Genomic DNA, 18,697 nt, shown 5'->3' with positions numbered 1-18,697 from the left:
GTAGAAAGGAGACTCCACAAGGACCCCGAGAAGACTGAGGTGTACCGGGCAGAGATGGAGAAGTTGATCCGAACCGGATCGGTTGTCAAGATCAACCAGCCAGACGTGAACCAAGGGGGCGAGTCATGGTACATTCCCCACCATCTCGTTAGCCACAATGGAAAACATCGACTGGTGTTCAACTGCTCATTCCAGCATAAAGGCCAGAACTTGAATGATTACCTCCTACCTGGGCCCAGCTTAGGGGCATCGCTGTTAGGGGTCCTCCTCAGATTCCGTGAGCACCCTGTGGCTGTTAGTGGAGACATCAAGTCTATGTTCCACCAAGTTCGTCTCCTGCCCGAGGACCGCCCCCTCCTGCGCTTTGTGTGGCGTGACCTGCGGCCAGAGGACCCGGTGTCAGTATACGAGTGGCAAGTACTCCCGTTCGGCAGCACCTGCAGCCCCTGCTGTGCTGCGTTTGCCCTGCAACGCCACGCAAGGGATCACAGCCAGCCTGGTGATGAGGTAAGGACCTCCATTGAACGATGCTTTTACGTTGACAACTGCCTCCAAAGTCTTGCCTCCACCACAGCAGCAAGAGACCTGGTGGACAAGCTCAGATCCCTGCTGTCGTCTGCTGGATTTGTTCTGCGTCAGTGGGCCAGTAACGAACCCAGAGTCATTAACCACCTTCCAGAAGATGCTAGGTCTGACAGCGCGGACCTCTGGCTCACACATAACAAAACTGACAGTCCTGAGTCAACTCTTGGCCTCAGTTGGCACTTTTCCACGGATTTGATGGGCTACAAACACCGGCCAGTGCAATATGGTGAGCTCACCATGCGCAACATCTACAAGGTACTCGCCAGCCAGTACGATCCTTTAGGCTTCATCCTGCCATTCACCACTCGAGCCAAGATGCTTGTGAGGAACCTGTGGGACAAGCCAAGAGAATGGGATGACCCTCGGCTTCCTCCCGACCTCCTTCAACAGTGGAAGAATTGGGAAGAAGAGCTGCGTTTCCTGCCAGAAGTGCACTTCCCCCGTCCATACCTACCAAAGAGAGTTCATGCGCCAGTCAAGAAAAGAGAGCTGCACATCTTCTGTGATGCATCTGAGCAAGCTTATGGGGCAGTGGCTTACCTCAGGACGGTGGCAGATGATGGCACAGCCCACTTAGCCTTTGTGATGGCTCGATCCAGGGTTTCCCCAAGACGCTTGCACTCAATGCCAAGACTGGAGCTGTGCGGCGCACTAACAGGAGCTCAGATTGCCAAGCTCCTGGATGAAGAACTCACTCTGGAGATTAGTGAGACTGTCATGTGGACTGACTCGACCACTGTGCTGACTTGGTTGCAATCAGAATCATGCCGCTTCAAAGTCTTCGTCGGCACTCGTGTGGCCGAGATCCACGAACTTACCTCTCAGCACCGCTGGCGCTATGTTGATTCCCCGCAGAACCCTGCGGATGACATCACCCGTGGCAAGGCGCTGCAGGACCTGGTGCGTCCCAATCGTTGGTGCCAAGGTCCTCCCTTCCTCCTTATGAACACAGATCAGTGGCCAACAGATCCAATCGGTCTCTCGGCCGATCCACCAGATCCCACTGAGCTCCGCAAGCAAACGTTCTGTGGCATGACAAGTTTAGCCTCCGATCCAGTCTCCACAGACTTGCTCCAATATAACACGTGGAAGGATCTAGTCCAAGCCACCGCCCAGACGCTTCATGGGGCGGCCACAGATAACGTGTGCATCAGCGCTGAGGTCTACCGCCAAGCTGAAAGACTCCTTCTAAGGAGGGCCCAACAAGACAGCTTCCCTGAAGAACTCCGCCTTCTCAAGGCAGGTAAGCCTGTCGCCCACAGTAGTCGTCTTCTTAACCTGTCTCCAGAGTTCGATCACACGATAGAGCTCATCCGAGTTGGTGGTCGCCTACGACGTGCGGAGGATCTGGCCTACGATAACCAACACCCATTGGTGCTTGACCCATCACATCCCGTGACCCGCCTTCTCATCCAGGACTTTGACTGTCGCTTGAAACACGCGGGCCCAGAACGTGTCTTTGCTGAGATTCGCCGCACGTACTGGATCCTGCGAGGCAGAGAAGCCATCCGTCGCTTTCAGAGAACCTGTGTAGAATGCCGACTTTGGCGAGCCAAACCGACTGTGCCCAAAATGGCTGACCTGCCAGCAGCCCGGCTTCGTCTCCACAAACCGGCGTTCTACTCCACCGGAGTTGACTGCTTTGGTCCGTTCAGTGTCAAAGTGGGGCGGCGCTTCGAGAAGAGATGGGGCATCCTGTTTAAATGCCTCACAGTCCGAGCAGTTCACCTAGACCTCCTGTCAGCAATTGACACCGACTCCTTCCTTATGGCCCTCCGTCGCTTCATAGCTCGGAGAGGAACCCCAGCCGAACTATACTCAGACCAAGGGACTAACTTTAAAGGCGGAGAAAGAGAACTGCATGAGGCCTTTGCAGCAATGTCACCGGCCCTCCAGACACTTCTAAGCCCCTTTAAGATCCATTTCCACTTCAACCCGCCTGGTTCTCCCCACTTTGGAGGTGCGTGGGAGCGAGAGATTCGCTCTGTTAAGACGGCCCTATACACCACCGTTGGAGCGCAACCCTTACAAGAAGAGGTCCTCCGCACCGTCCTCATCGAGGTCGAAGGAATCCTCAACTCTAAACCCCTTGGCTACGTTCCCTCGGACGTCAGTGACCTTGATCCTGTGACGCCCAACTGTCTGCTGATGGGGCGGCCTGACGGTTCCCTACCTCAAGTCGTCTACCCCAAGGAGGAACTACTCAGCCGCCGGCGGTGGAAGCACGCCCAGCTGCTCGCTGATCATTTCTGGACCCGCTTCATCCGGCTTTACCTACCTGGACTCCAGTCCCGACAGAAGTGGCAGTCAACTCCAGCCGACGTCGCCGAGGGCTCTGCGGTCATGGTGGTGGACCCCCAGCTTCCTCGGGCCCTTTGGCCTACTGGGCGCATCATTAAAGTTCACCCCAGTCCTGATGGTCACGTCAGGTCCGCAGATGTGAAGATCAGGAACAGCATCTACACCCGGCCAGTTGCTCGACTGGTCATCCTGCCTGCCCTTACAGCTGAAGATGGGCGGCCTCCTTGAACTGGTTTGGACAGTATCGCCTTTGTTGGTTTCAAATGTACGTTATACATTTGGGGGCGGCTGTACAAAAGACTCATATTTCCTTATTTTATGCAGGCAGTGTTCGGGCAGCTAGGCGGGGTCCTTCATCGCTCCGGCGCCGCGGTCGAGAGAGAGAGAGAGAGGGGGACAGGGCGAGAGCGCGAGAGTGCGACCAGTCGGAGCAGTTACGGCGAAGTTAAAGTGTGCCGCCGATAGAAGTTCGTGATTTGATCCGTGTGTTTTCCTCTGAGCTGAAAATGTGCCAATCTCGAGTGTGCGTCCATGTGAGGTGAGTCGCGTTGCCTTTCAGTGTTTATCTTTCTTCTGACGGCGAAGCTTAAGACTTCCTCCTGCTACCAACGAGTGAATGCGGTTAGCATTAGCTGGCGCTACGTTGTATGCTCGCGTATGTTATTTCGGCTTGTTTACCTGCTTGATGTCAAATGGATAAGCATATTTAACTTTCTATGTGTAGTTGCTTATTTTGGTTTATTTCTCCCTGTTTAGAGACCACACATACACATCTCCAGGCCATATATATTCCTTATTGCCAGCCCTGTTTGACATATTTCCATAACTACGGACACCCAAACACACAAGACTCATCCAACCACTCGACGTTTCACCTAGTGGCCTCCACGGCAGGAAACCAAACCAAAGGGACACATTGTAATGGACTTTAATGGACACTGTTGTGAATTTGGATGTTAATTGCCAAACTGTTGGATAAATTGCTTAAAGCAGCCACCTGCCTCCTCCTTATTCCGCCATCCTGCACCATTTGCCCTTCCAAACAACCCGGCCGCGAAGTGGCGCTCTGGCCGGCGCCCCAGGCTCCAGTAAGATAAAAAATCTGAACCACCTGATTAACAGTCAAGACTGACACACACTGCTATCGAAATAGCCTCCACAACACAGACAGAAAGGACTTCTTTTTTTTTTAAACACCGAATTAACCGACATGGGCAAAATGATTTTATTAAATTTCGATCACTGTAAATTTTCGGTTTATTGCCCAGCCCTACGAGAATAGCAGCGATCCTTGAAGCTTAAAAAAAGACAAAAAAAAACCTGAAGGAACTGACTCTTCGTGGTAAGATGTAAATGTGATTTAGAAAATATGATATATTGAATTTTCAAAGCTCTTTTATTGACACAAGGCCAATGTGATCAGTGTATTGTGTCTGAGTGATGATGATTTTTTTTGTGTTTACATCAAACATTTAAATGAAATTAATTGCCTTTGACTGGAACAACATTTGTTAACGTTATGCTTTTCAGTTGTCTTTTAAATCGTACCTAATGGAAAAGGTGTGAGAAGAAACGGTGCTTATGAAATCGGTTCCTTCCACAATCATCAATAAAATCACTTGTTCCACTTGCTCAACTGGCCTTCATTACGCTGTGTGAAAAGGTGAAAAACTGAACTAGAAGTTGAACTGTAAAAAGAACCAGACAGAGAAACGCAAGTAGTCTCAGTTTCTCTCAATGGCTTTAGTATGTCAGGAGTTGGCAACTTGATGGCGACTGGAGTCAGCGTTTATTTGTCACCACGGACGAGATGATTCGCATCACGCTGTTCGTTGCTGCTGCTGTCTTAATTGAACCCCGGAGGTTACCTGCCAGCATCCCTGAATTTCACCGGCGGATATTCAGCTATCCCACGTCTGACCCCAAATTGTTGTGGAATTTTCAGCAGTAAGGGAAGATCAATGAGATAGTCTGCAAAATAAATTGTCTTTTGGGTCAGTCTGCAGAGTGATCTCAGTGGGAGAAGTGCGTGGGAAGATACTGATGCACACAGGAAGATGAAGATTTATTTGACAGGAACTGTGTAATCTTAAAACAAAAAGATACTTTTTCTGCGTTGAGCCTACTTATCAGTCAAGGTCGTGTTGTTTTGGCTTCACAAAGGATCCTCTTGTACAAGATGCGAAAGTCACTTTCTTCAAAAGCAGGTGGCCACAATAAATAACAAAAACCTGACTTGCTAAATAATTTTCCATAATATTAAGATTGAACAAAATAGTGACACAAATATTGAAAAAGTAAACAATGTCACGATTAAACATTGAATACTAAATTATTACTAAAACAGTTCAATGAATCTTGAAATAAATAATGAATCACCGTAGTTTAATGAATACTGAAACGAATAATGAAATATTTAAGTTATAAACATTGAAATCATTTTTTAAGACTCTAACATTTAGAGAATAAAACAGTGATGTATTTTAATTTAAAATTCGCAACCACGTCGCTGGCGAAAAACCCTGTAAAGAGGCAAATATGTTGACATAAAGTATCACTTTATCATGTCAACTGTTAATAATAGAGAAATACATTTGGAATACTATCCAACCAACAACATGGTGTCAGATGTGAAAACAAAACCAGCAACAAAAGTAAAATTCAATACATCTCTCAAGTTCATATTTGGGAACTAAAATGTTTGTTCATGTGCATCTTAGGTTTTTCTCTATGTTTAGAAGAAGATAACAATGATTTGCATCGCAAATGGCGACATCTGTCGGTGAGTTGGTGACAGTGCTCCACACAGCCAGCAGCCAATCATATCACAGCGGGGTGTGTCCTGTTCTTCCGCTTTCGTGACGAACAGGAAATCCTTTCAGTGGGACTTTGAAAAACGATGCCATCTTCCTTTCATCTCGTCGAACAAAGAGAAGCACACGAGTTATCGCCAAGCAAAGACCAAGTGCGGATTTGTTGAGATTGGCGTTTGAAAATGTGTGCTAGAACGACACCCAAGTACAAAGTGGAACTTTGTGGAATAAAAGAAGAGAACGAAGCAGGTTTGTACACGTCTTACTCTCATTTGCTTTGTAAAGAACGACTTTCTATCGTTAAAAATATGCATCACAACATTAAGTTGTTTGGGGAAATCGTTCAAGGTTATTGCCGTTTTATTTTTAAATGTTGCCTTTTACTTGCCAGTTTGCTGAACATTTGTTTATGCCAAACGAAATCAGTGCAGAAAATGGATGCCAAAGAATAACCAATAGTGGGGGGGTAAACTCCGTGTTTTTTTCCCCCATTTTAAAATTCGAACTGATTATTTAACATTTTACATATTCCAGTTGTTATATGTTGTTAAAGAAATTAAGTTTGTCATGTCATCATGTTTCAAAACTATGCTGACAGATGTCGTGTATTTTTATATCCACACTGATAAAAATTTTGGGGCTGATCTACTTAGAAAATGTAAGGTAACCTTTTGCATCACACATTTATGTTTATAAAGCAAGGACAGTGCTTTTTTCATCTACTTAATTTCTTGTGCATAAGAAATCGGTTTTGTAAAGTCTACTTAATTTTACATGTCAAGTTAGTTTCAATTTTGCAAGTGAAGTCAACTTAATTCTGCAAGTTTGTTAACTACATTAGTAAATGCAACCTAACTATTCAAGTTAACTTACTTGGAAAATTAAAACTAACCTGACTTGCAAAGTTAAGTGGATTTTACTTGCAAATCTAATTTCTTCCACACAAGAAATGAAGTAGCCTTTACAAAACAATCCTTGCACTATCTACATAAAAATGTGATGCAAAAAGTTACCTTACATTTAGTAAGTAGATCAAGCACACCATTTTGTGTCATGCTGGGTCTACTTTAAATATTAAGTATGTGACACCTGTTGGGCCATCCACTGATCACTCAAAATATGTTTCCACGGCCAAGGGTCAACATGACTATGAATGAATTCCAACAACTGATTAATCAAATAATTGGTAACAATTAAATTCTAAACTATTTTTGGAAAGGACAAACAAACAATCATTAGTTGTGGCCCCAACATTATACATATGAACAACATGTGTCAAACCATGCATGTATAATTTTGTGACTTAATTCAAAACAAAACTTGGAATTTCTTGAGTTTATATAAGCATATTTATTTGACAAGAAAATATTTTTTGTTATGAACAGTGAGGGTGAAGGTAAGACGTGGCAAAGTTAAATACATTGAAAGGACATGTTCATTCATAATCAATGTTTGTCTCAAAAATTAACTCACCTAATATCCGTTCATCTAACACCAACCAAACATCCATCCTATGCTTGTGGACGTTTTTATTAAATTCTGTTAAAAATAATTATAATTTTGTCACCATTTAAATAGAGAAATCTAAGATCATAAAAGAATGAATGCATGTTCCGTGGAATGTGATTTGTCAACACGGAAAAGCTCTGAGTGATGAAAACGTTAACATATGGTTAAGGAACAGTTCTCTTTGATGGCAAAAGTCTGACTATGGTAAACAATTGATAATTAGACCTCAATGAAGTGATTGTGCAGGTGAAAAAGTTCATATCTTGACTGTGAAAAGCTAAAGTGAGAAACTAGGATTAACTATTTGGCAAACACTAGAACGTATTCAGTCTCGAGGAAGACTGAACGCAGTAAAATTGCAATAAGAAGAATAATAAACCAGCCCAGAGTGTTACAATGTCCTGGAAACAAAAGTTTGGGATTACCCCTGAGGGTGAAATTCCTCTCTGAACTGCTCCTTTGTGCCCCCGGCAGCAACTCATGAAACAGGGATACTGAAAAGAGATGCAATTTTGTTGAAACAGAACATGCAAAGTTAAAGGTCATGCAAAACGAAAAAAAAAAAAAACATCTAATGTTCCATACTTCAGTTTGGGGACGGATGGACTACGGTAATTCAATTAATGGAACGACATTTTAAGATGGAAATGACAGGAATATGATGAATTATCATGTTATGAGGGGACTTTTGATATACAGTGAACCCTTGGTTATCGCGGTTAATGGGGACCGAGACCACCCGCGAAAACTGAAAATCCGCGAAGTAGCGGCGCGCTTTCAAAAATGCTTAAAAAAAGTGCGAAGTAGCGGCGCACCTTCAAAAATGCTTTAAAAAAAAAAATTATATATATATATATATATATATATATATATGTATGTATATGGGTAGAGAGAGAGAGAGAGTGAAATTCATGTTATAACAAAAAAACAAAACAAATTATTATTAAAACTTATTTTTTATTCCCCAGCCATTATTTTTGTATTTATTTAATTACTTCGACTTTTACCTGCTGGTACGCCGTCCGGTGTGCCCTGTGAAATGAAAGGTGGCATTCTTCATTTATTTATTTATTCATTCATAACTGACAGCCTCGCGCTCCGCCGGTACCCGGGCGGAAGGTGCTCCTATTCGGCTTACTGTGACGCGAGCATGCCCTCCTCCTCCGGAGCTTCCATTCGGTTAAACTTGGGGGCCGCTTGGCACCGCCCGTGCCCGGGGAAGATACTCCTCTACGGCTTAACTGCCACCCCACGCCGGCCGGAGCTCTGGTACGGTCCGAACCGCGCGAAACGTCGACACCAATCGTGTCCGGGGGAACGTGCTCTTCTTCGTCCACTCTCCTCTTCGCCCACGCTCTTCTTCGATGCACGCCAGCCGTCTAACCGCTCCAGCGCCCCCTCGTGCCGCTCGGCGAAACTACAATGCCCCCGAATATTTTTTAGACCCGCGAAGCAGCGAGGGTTCACTGTACAGTAAATTGATATAAATTAAATTAGATATTTTTAGTCTGCGCATAATCCACTTCAAAGAATACTGACTCATTGGTTGAGGAAAACGGGGTTATACAGTGAACCCCCGCTACTTCGCGGTTCACCTTTCGCGGGTTCAGTGCTTCGCGGGTCTAAAAAATATTCGGGAACATTGTAGTTTCGCCGAGCGGCACAAGGGGGCATTGAAGCGGTTAGACGGCCGGCGTGCGCCGAAGAGGAGAGTGGACGAAGAAGAGAGTGGACGAAGAAGAGCAGGTTCCCCCGGACACGATTGGTGGCGACGGACACGATCGGGGGCGACGTTTCGGACCGTACCCGAGCTGCGGCCGGCGTGCGTGGCAGTTAAGCCGAAGAGAGACAACTTCCGCCCGGGCACTCGCGCGGCGACATTTTGCTTCGTTCGGGGCCGTGCGTGAGCTCCGAAGGAGACCGGCCGGCGTGCGTGGTAGTTAAGCCGAATAGGAGGACCTTCCGCCCGGGCACCGGCGGAGCGCGAAGCTGTCACTTATGAATGAATAAATAAATAAATGAAGAATGCCACCTTTCATTTCACTGTCATGATCCGTGCCTGTCATGCCGCGTGTGTTTTTGTTTTTTCAGCTGTGTGGGCGTTCCTCCAGCGATGGTCTCGCGCCATGTCGTCAGCTGCTGCGAGACGCGCTGATTACACTGACTATATTGTGATTATAAATATCTTTGTATCACCACCTTTTTTCCCGGGTCTGCGTTTGGAGAGTCCTGTTCAATCCTCCAGTTCTGCTGGAGGATCATAACATTCACAGGGCACACCGGACGGCGTACCAGCAGGTAAAAGTCAAAGTAATTAAATAAATACAAAAAGAAGTAATTGAATAAATACAAAAATAATGGCTGGGGAATAAAAAAATAATAAGTTTTAATCATAATTAGTTTTTTTGTTTTTTGAATTTCACTCTCTCTCTCTCTCTACCAGTGTATATATATATATATATATATATATATATATATATATATATATATATATATATATATATATATATATATATATATATATATAGGTGCGAAGTATATATATATATATATATATATATATATATATATATATATATATATAGGTGCGAAGTATATATATACACGGTGTTTTTTTTTTTGTTTTTTTTTTTAAGGTGCGACGCTACTTTGCGGATTTTCAGTTTTCGCGGGTGGTCTCGGTCCCCATTAACCGCGATAACCGGGGGTTCACTGTATTAGTTCAGTGGTTCTCAATTATTTCCTGTCACGCCTCCCCCCTACCAAGAAGAAAATAAATTCGCGCCCCCCCACCACAATTTTGTTTTTTACATTTTGTACTCATGTACATGTTCTTTGTATATTAATGTTAGATTGTCAATAAAATATCCCTTAACAAAGATAAATCAATTAAAAAAAATATCATTTTGAGAACGACTATTGTGAGGATCTCGAAACTCAGCACTCTGTGGTGCGAATATTGATGGGATGATAAATATTTACTTTACGTTTTTGTTTATTTTTTTTTAACTTTATTAACATGAACAAACCAAACAGTTATTAATGCGTACATAATATAGAAAAGACAAAAAGAGCCAGGGGGATTTCAAACAAAAATTCTACATAAATAACATAAAGCAACAGTTTTAATTTGTTGACTATACATTTTTTTTTTTATGTTTACAATCCGTTTGACGTCAAACCGCTTCGTTGTGATGACGTCAGCCATTTGCGTGTTCCAGCCTGAGAGCGTCTGCTAAATTGCTAACGTAGCCATCGTCTTATTTTGTTTGGATACGTAATGGTTGCAATACAACGTTTCTGTTCATAGCTGCTGGCTCTCCGCCCGAACGCGGTTTGAGTCAGACTTCTTTTCAAAGTCGAGCGTCCATCGAAGCAATTCATTTTAGCGATTAGCGTGCTTAGCGCCTCCTTGCTCGCTCTGCTGAGGCGCAAGATAGCTTGGCATTTAAAGAGCGGCGAAATAAATCACTTCCGGGTCAACAAGCGACGGGGCGACGCTTTTTTTTTAAAACCAGTACTGCGTGAACTCGCGGCACAAACAGCTTTGACAAGCTCAAACTCGCGTTGTCTGAGATCGCCTTTTTCGGTCCCAAAACCATGCAAAAAATTATGTTCCCCAGGGTCCCACGCGCCCCCCCCAGCATCGCACCGCGCGCCGAATCACTGGTGTAGCACAACACGAGGCTGCTTGCAAATTTCGCCCAGCAGTTGAAGATGTTGCTCGTTCTCTTCTTTTATTCTACAAAGTTCCTCTTTGTACTTGGGTGTCGTTCGAGCACACATTTTCAAACGCCAATCTCAACAAATCCGCACTTGATCTCTGCTTGGCGATAACTCGTGTGCTTCTATTTGTTCGACGAGACGAATGAAAGATGGCGTCGTTTTTTTAGAGCAGCTGAACGGATTTCCTGCGTGGAAACTGCAGTTTGTTCTGCACTAAAGCGGAAGAATAGGACACACTCCGCTGTGATATGATTGGCTGCTGGCTATGTGGAGCACTGTCATCAACTCACGCGCCCCCCTCAGCATCGCACCGCGCCCCATTATTTGAGAATCACTGTATTAGTTAGTTAAAAAAAGAAGAGCTAAATTATAGTTGACGTGTTCATGGGGATTGAATATGAATCATAAACAGAAGACAAAACCAATTGGCATTGGCATTTGTAAAATATGATGAGGGAATAAGTTTGTGAGCTCTCTGGGAGACGGGGCGAGACGCGAATGGATTGAAGCTTCCGCCAGTGACACGTCCAATAGTGTCACCACCACTCAGCTGTGCCGGGTGGCCGTCCTCGAGGGCGTGCGCCTCCCAGTTACTGACATCAAGCGGAACAGTCCGTCAATGAGAAACTGCTAATCAGTATGAGTACAATCCCCGTTTTTGCATCGATGAAAGAAAATATTGGATTGGATGGAGAAAAAGAATTGTTACACTCGCGGGTTCAGGGGGCCAAGAGTGCTAATTCACCGGGAAAGGAAAAAAGAATATGGGGGGAAAAAAATTTAATAAAACGGGGCGGAAGCAGCTAATGCAGCAGCCGACGCACACAGCTCCCATTGCTTCTGCTCTTTCCGTTTCCGCTGCTCCTGGGCCAGGTTCTGGTGACGCAGCGCCATAGCAGGATTGTTGTCCGCACCGGCCAGTCAACAAGGTCACGTAACAGAAGTAGGGGTGGTTATAGACATGGGTTGTGAGTGGGACGTGCTCTTGCTGTGGGGTGTGGGGTCACTGGGTGATGAGCGGTCCAAACCGAGCCACTTCCTGAAATGTGCCATCCTGTGGTCCAGCGCCATGCCAGTCACAAAGAGCTCCACTAGCACGGGGGCGCCACCGCTACCCCCTCCTCCGACAACGCTTCTATGGCTTCCAAACGCACAGTTGACGCCTCAACCCGATTGGGACCACATTCCACGATAGGGGTGCCCGCGGAGCCTCAGCATTCAAGGACCGGCAATTCTTGGCATTCCGGTGACGATTGATGGACAACAGTTTTTGATGGTGGAACAAGATATTCCACGCTTTGCAAGTTCCTTCTGCATATCCCAGTGAACAACAACACTGTTACGCTTGTAGGACTCTTGAGATTGGCGAGTCACTGCCATGCACCGAAACCGCACCTGTGAAACAAACACTGGAATTCGAGTGGGACTGAATTTCAAGAAGGGACTGAATTTGACTGTGCACGTCCGCCGGGGGAAGCATATGTTGTCCTCCGTTCCAGTAGACTGGGCAGCTCTGAGACCAGGGTCTCCATCCTCCCGCGGGTGGTACGTCCTGTTCCTGCTCTGGTCTGCGCGGTGTAGCCGCCTCCACCCTTTCAAACCACCAATTGGTCCTTTGCATTGAACACTGAGTTCTGATGATTTGGTTTGTCAGGATGCATTCACCCAATTTCGAGAGTCAGAAGTGCATCTTGCATTAGGATTATGTATTTGTGATGTGTACCGGTGCTGCCTCGCATGTGTGCCTTGCCCCAGAGCAGAGGAAACACTATGAATTGTCTATGTTCGCTGAGCCACAAATCACATTAACTATCGGTGCGCATCATCATACTCAAGATTTAGGCCCATTGGTGAAGACAGTTGGCAGAGTTAATTTTAGATGTAGAATACTCCGTCACTAGCAGGGTGTGGTGTTTCAGCACCCATTCCGAATTCTTCTCTTATGGAACATTTTCCGAATTTCGACACTATGGTAGACAGGGAATGGGTCACTCTGAAGCAAAAGCTCTGTTTGCGTCTCTGCCAGAGGGCTTGTGGACCCGGGGTCTGACTGATGTTGTGCTCTGCTCCACAGCTTCCCCAATTTGTTTTTGCTTTATCTGCGAAAGTTTTTATTTTATTGTGAAAGAAATTAAGTTTGTCATGTCATCATGTTTCAAAACTATGCTTACGGGTTAATAGAAGGTCACAAAAACATGGACCTCTTAAACAGGAAAACGTGAGTTCAGTGGTAACAGAGTTGTGTCCATGCTGGCAGTTTAGCAGGAAGCCACAAAAACAGATGCACGTCTTGAACAGTGTTTGACAGGAAACCGTTTCGCTCGCATTGAACAGAAGTGTGACCCAAACATGTCTTGTAAGCTGAAACCGTTCGAACAACAGGAAGCGTGTGGACGGGTGGTATAAAGTCAAAGTGTTCATGTTTTTCCATTCTTTATGAGTTTGCATATTCAAATTGCTTTCCTGTGCTTCAATGAAACGCCGCACAGGAGCGGGAACGCTTTTCTCTTTGGCGGACTGCTCCTCGCAAGTGACAAAGACAATCTTGGCTGGGTGATTCATTTATGAAGGCTTGTCTCGTTTTTGACAATAACTTATCTGACATATCTTGTTCAAGCAATTCCTTATGGAATGATTCGACCTGACTCTCAAAACTGTGCACACTGCGGCAATAAGATCAATGGAGGCTGATCAATGTTCGTGGATAAAGCACAAAGGATTAATTTTTTTTTTAATAAATCAAGTACGTATTGGTCTTATTTATTTATGAAACTTTTACTGGCTCTGTCAATGAAACTCCGGTGGCTCTGTACTGTTTTGTGCACATGTGCGTAGTTTCACCCCATCCAAACATTTAAAATACATTGAATGCATCCATCCAGGGTTGCACGGATCTCATCAGTGAACAAGCGCATGCTGCAAGGAATGCATCTGCATCTTTGGCTTACGATGGGCTTAAAAAGGGAGAACGTCACAACCCCCTTTTCTACCAACAAGCCCAGGAACATTTAGTTCCTGGTAATAAAGTTCGTGTGGCCCAGGTGGTTTGCATCTCCCTCACAACTCATAGTTCCTGGTAATTTTTGCAAATGACAATGATGACGGAACAATGGGAGGTTTTGTGTTACTTTGTTACTCATTACTGACACCCTTTGCCTGTTATGCATCATTGCAGGTACAAAATAATTCAATGAACTCGAATAATATTATGGTGTATCTTAGTCTAATTTTAATACATATTGGATAACTTTAAAATATACAGTCATTATTCAAATATGTCAACACGAAAGTCAGAGTGAAAGTGTTGTTGCTTAATACTTATGTGTAAGAACTTTTACTCTTGAAACGTAATTTTGTTTTAAAATTTTTTTCAAAACAGAAATTTTATAAAAATAAAAAGGGTAATGTCATAACTTACTCGCAGGATAAATGTCATTTTGGGTAAAAAAAAAACCCCAAACGTAAATCATACAATAAATCACGACTCTGATTCCAGGGCCCCTTTAATTCTTTTAGGGATCCAGATTATAATGGAAGCAAAAAGTACCCACGATGAAACTATCTCTAAATGCAAAATGAAATAATTGTAAACATATTTCACTTGAAGGATTCCTATTCTATCAATGACATAATGTTGTGTTGGAATTTATCTTTAAATCAATTTTAGAATTTAATTTTAAACCAATGTAAACTCGAATTAGTAATCTGACTCCAATTCGCGACTTTAACCAACTCTCACTCATCCAACAATATGCGCGCTCGTTCTGCAATAGAAAGGTATCAGGAAGCCGGCATTTTCACACACGAGTGGATTTATTCCTAACACACAAGTCTACACTTTGGGCTTGGGTCCCTCTCAATACAGCTCTCTTTGTCTCCACTGTTCAGCATTAATTTATAGACACAATATGCAAATGACACAGAGACAAATGCATCCTGGCATGATTCTATTGGCTATGTGTACGCTGCAGTTAACTTTTGCTTGCTTTTCTTGGTCTTTCTTCAAGTGGTGGCTCCTCCTGCTTGTAGTTGAAGGGTCCAGTTTCTTGTCGACCCCTTCCCCCTCGAGGTATCCGTCTCCGCCAGGCACCAACCGAAAACCTCCCAAACCTTCACATTCTTTCACTTTCTTTGTCCAGCTTCACCAGCCACACACACAGCATTCCACAGAATAACAGTGACACAAGATGCAGGACATTGAATAAAACTAGCCAGGTTTAAACTCTTCCACTCCTTTAGTTGCGATGGCCCCCATTAATAAGTTAGGGCCCCACAACAGGTGTTCCATCAGACGCACACAATAGCCTGCGTGTGCTAACTTCAGCTCGCTTCCAGAAACGTCTGTGACTATGTCAGGAATTAAATCGGGCATCAGCCGCAACGTGCTTCCCTTTTCAATACTCGTTTATCACTGTTGTGCTGCTAAAAGGAGGTTTACATCGTAGGATGTCTTTGACCATGTCAGGAATGAAATCGGGCATCAAAAGGGAGGTTTATTTTATCGATGACATTATGTTGCGATGGCCCCCAGTGGTCTGCATCAATATGTTAGGGTCCCACAACAGGTGTTCCATCAGACGCACACAATAGCCTGTGTGTGCTAACTTCAGCTCGCTTCCAGAAACGTCTTTGACTATGTCCAGAATGAAATCGGGCATCAGCCGCAACGTGCTTCCTTTTTAAATGCTCGTTTATCACTGTTGTGCTGCGATAGGGAGGTTTACATCGGAGGATGTAATTTTGTGAAATGCCCCCATGGTCCGGTCCAAATTGGGGTCGCACGCATTGCTCCGTATGCGGAAGGCACAAGTCAAGGTAGCACGGGAGAAACAATATAAGACAAAGTCGCCGCCTGAGCTTTGACTTGACCAAACCAAATTTGTCTTTTTGTGTCCTGCAGACGTCAGACAAAATGATCTCTGTTCTGTGAAAGAGGAGCCAGATTTGACTAACATCAAAAAGGAGGAGGAGGAGATCAACAAGTCACCAGTGAACGTTGTCCCTATAAAGACTGAAGATGAAAATAAGGACAACAGAGGGGCGGAGCCTACAAGCAGCAGCTCAAGTCATCACGGGACAAAAGAAGGTGATGAAGACCACTGGGGACCATCACAAGTACATAATGAGGACACATTATCAGACACTCATGACGATGATGATGATGATGGGCAAGCCAAAGGTGAAAGGGCATGTCACACTGACTCATTATCTTCAAAGTTGTCTTTAAAAGGGCACAGAAAAACACACAGTGGTGAAAAACCTTTTTCCTGCTCAGTTTGTGGCAAAAGCTTCTCTCGAAAGTCTTATTTAGTCAGGCACACAAGAACACACAGTGGAGTAAAACCTTTTTCCTGCTCGGTTTGTGGCAAAAGCTTCTCTCAAAAGTCTCATTTAGTAAGGCACACGAGAACGCACAGTGGAGAAAAACCTTTTTCTTGCTCAGTTTGTGGCATAAGCTTCTCTCGAAATTCAAGTTTAACATACCACAAAAGAATACACACTGGAGAAAAGCCATTTTCCTGCTTGGTTTGTGGTAAAACCTTTTCTCTAAAATCAAGTTTAAAATACCACACAAGAACACACACTGGAGAAAAACCTTTTTCTTGCTCAGTTTGTGGCATAAGCTTCTCTCGAAATTCAAGTTTAACATACCACAAAAGAATACACACTGGAGAAAAGCCATTTTCCTGCTTGGTTTGTGGTAAAACCTTTTCTCTAAAATCAAGTTTAAAATACCACACAAGAATACACAGTGGAGAAAAACCTTTTTCCTGCTCAGTTTGTGGCAAAAGCTTCTCTCAAAAGTCTCATTTAATAATTCACACAAGAACACACACTGGAGAAAAACCATTTTCCTGCTTGGTTTGTGGTAAAAGCTTCTCTCAAAAGTTTGATATAACAATCCACACAAGAACGCACAGTGGTGAAAAACCTTTTTCCTGCTCAGTTTGTGGCAAGAGTTTCTCTCGAAATTCTCATTTAACAAGGCACACAAGAACACACACTGGAGAAAAACCTTTTTCCTGCTCAGTTTGTGGCAAGAGTTTCTCTCGAAGGTCTCATTTACGACGCCACACAACAACACACAGTGGAGACAAGACATTCAGTTGCAGCGTTTGTGCTAAAAAATTCTCCGCTAAACAGCATGCGGAGAGTCACAATTGTGCTGGTGAGAAAAGCAGCGATCCTTGAAGCTTAAAAAAAAGAAAACAAAAAACTGAAGGAACTGACTCTTTGTGTAAATTTTGATTTTGAATAAAACATGAAACGTTGAATTTTGCAAAGCTCTTTTATTGACACCAAGCCAATGTGATCATTGCCAGAAGAACCGTTGTGTCTGAGTGATGATGATTTTTTTTGGTGTGTTTACATCAAACATGTAAAGGAAATTAATTGCCTTTGCCTGGAACATTTGTTAACGTTATGCTTTTCAGTTGTCTTTTTAATCGTACCTAATGGAAAAGGTGTGAGAAGAAACAGTGCTTATGCAATCGGTGCCTTTCACTATCATCAATAAAATCACTTGTTCCACTTGCTCAACTGGCCTTCATTACGCTGTGTGAAAAGGTTAAAAACTGATGTAGAAGTTGAACTATAAAAAGAACCAGAAAGAGAAACGCAAATCGGCTCAGTTTCTCTCAAAGGTTTTGGTATGTCAGGAGTTGGCAACTTGATGGTGACTGGAGTCAGCGCTGGTTTTCTCGCTGTGTTAGGCTGGCTCGTATATGTATGGTCCATTGAACAAAACTCAAACTCTTCAAATATCCCCTCACATACATTTAATATTACACTTTCTGAATACATTTCTGACTGGCTAAATACACTTTCTAGGTTGAGCTCTATCAAGCGTTTGGGGTTTGTTGCAAAGCAGAATCTCACTTCGGAAAAAAAATATCATTTTGTCAATTATACCTGTTAGAATAATATTAAGAGGTATACATTTGTCGTGACACAGCTTTATTTTAATACGTAGTGCATATAAGCATATAACATGTTGCAATCTAGTGAAGTAGATTATGCTTGAGTGTTTGCAGTTTGAGTGGAAATGCAGGAGAAAAGCTGATGCAAGCAACATCGTGCTGAATCCTGATAAGAGATGTTTGCTGAAGTCTGCTGCTACTACGACGACACCTATGCTAAAAAAGAATGTCGAGAATAATAAAGAAATTCTTATGAAGTGGCTACAGAGAAATAACATAAGAACAATTATTAACAAATGTAATAAAGAGAAGTTGATATCACACGGCACAACATTAACTACACGGTATAGGTTTTGTTGCTAATTTTGGTTCACACATTAACTCACAACTCTGGGAACAGCCACCTGCACCCAGGTTAAGTCGACTCCAAATCAACATGAAAGAAGTGCGGACGTGAGCAGGATCAACAACAGCTGCGACCAGAATAAACATACCCTTGATCTGTTGTGTAAACCTGTATTGTGATATAACTCGTGATTTTCAATAAAAGGCCCAGGGAGGTGCAGTAAGCTTCAGAGATTCGACAGGATCACTGGGGTATCATCTCTCCTGGCTGCCAGACTCTTGCCACTTGGTGTTCGTGTCTATTTTTGTCTCTGATTCTTCCCTGACATTTCAAAGTTCGGGCTGGATGGTGACTGGATCGAGCGGAGAGAACAGTGACGGCTGAAGAAAGACTGTGCACAGCAACTAGTATTTAAAACCCTCATCTTGAGGCCAGCCTCGCTACAACATCCCGACTCTCGGCTCGATCACCATCCGACTGAACCAGAAGGGACAGCA

Source organism: Idiotropiscis lumnitzeri, chromosome 2 (genome assembly GCF_059441095.1).
Source record: "Idiotropiscis lumnitzeri isolate Australia: NSW breed Sydney's pygmy pipehorse chromosome 2, RoL_Ilum_1.0, whole genome shotgun sequence".
Lineage (NCBI taxonomy): Eukaryota > Metazoa > Chordata > Actinopteri > Syngnathiformes > Syngnathidae > Idiotropiscis > Idiotropiscis lumnitzeri.
This window is presented reverse-complemented; position numbering follows the sequence as displayed.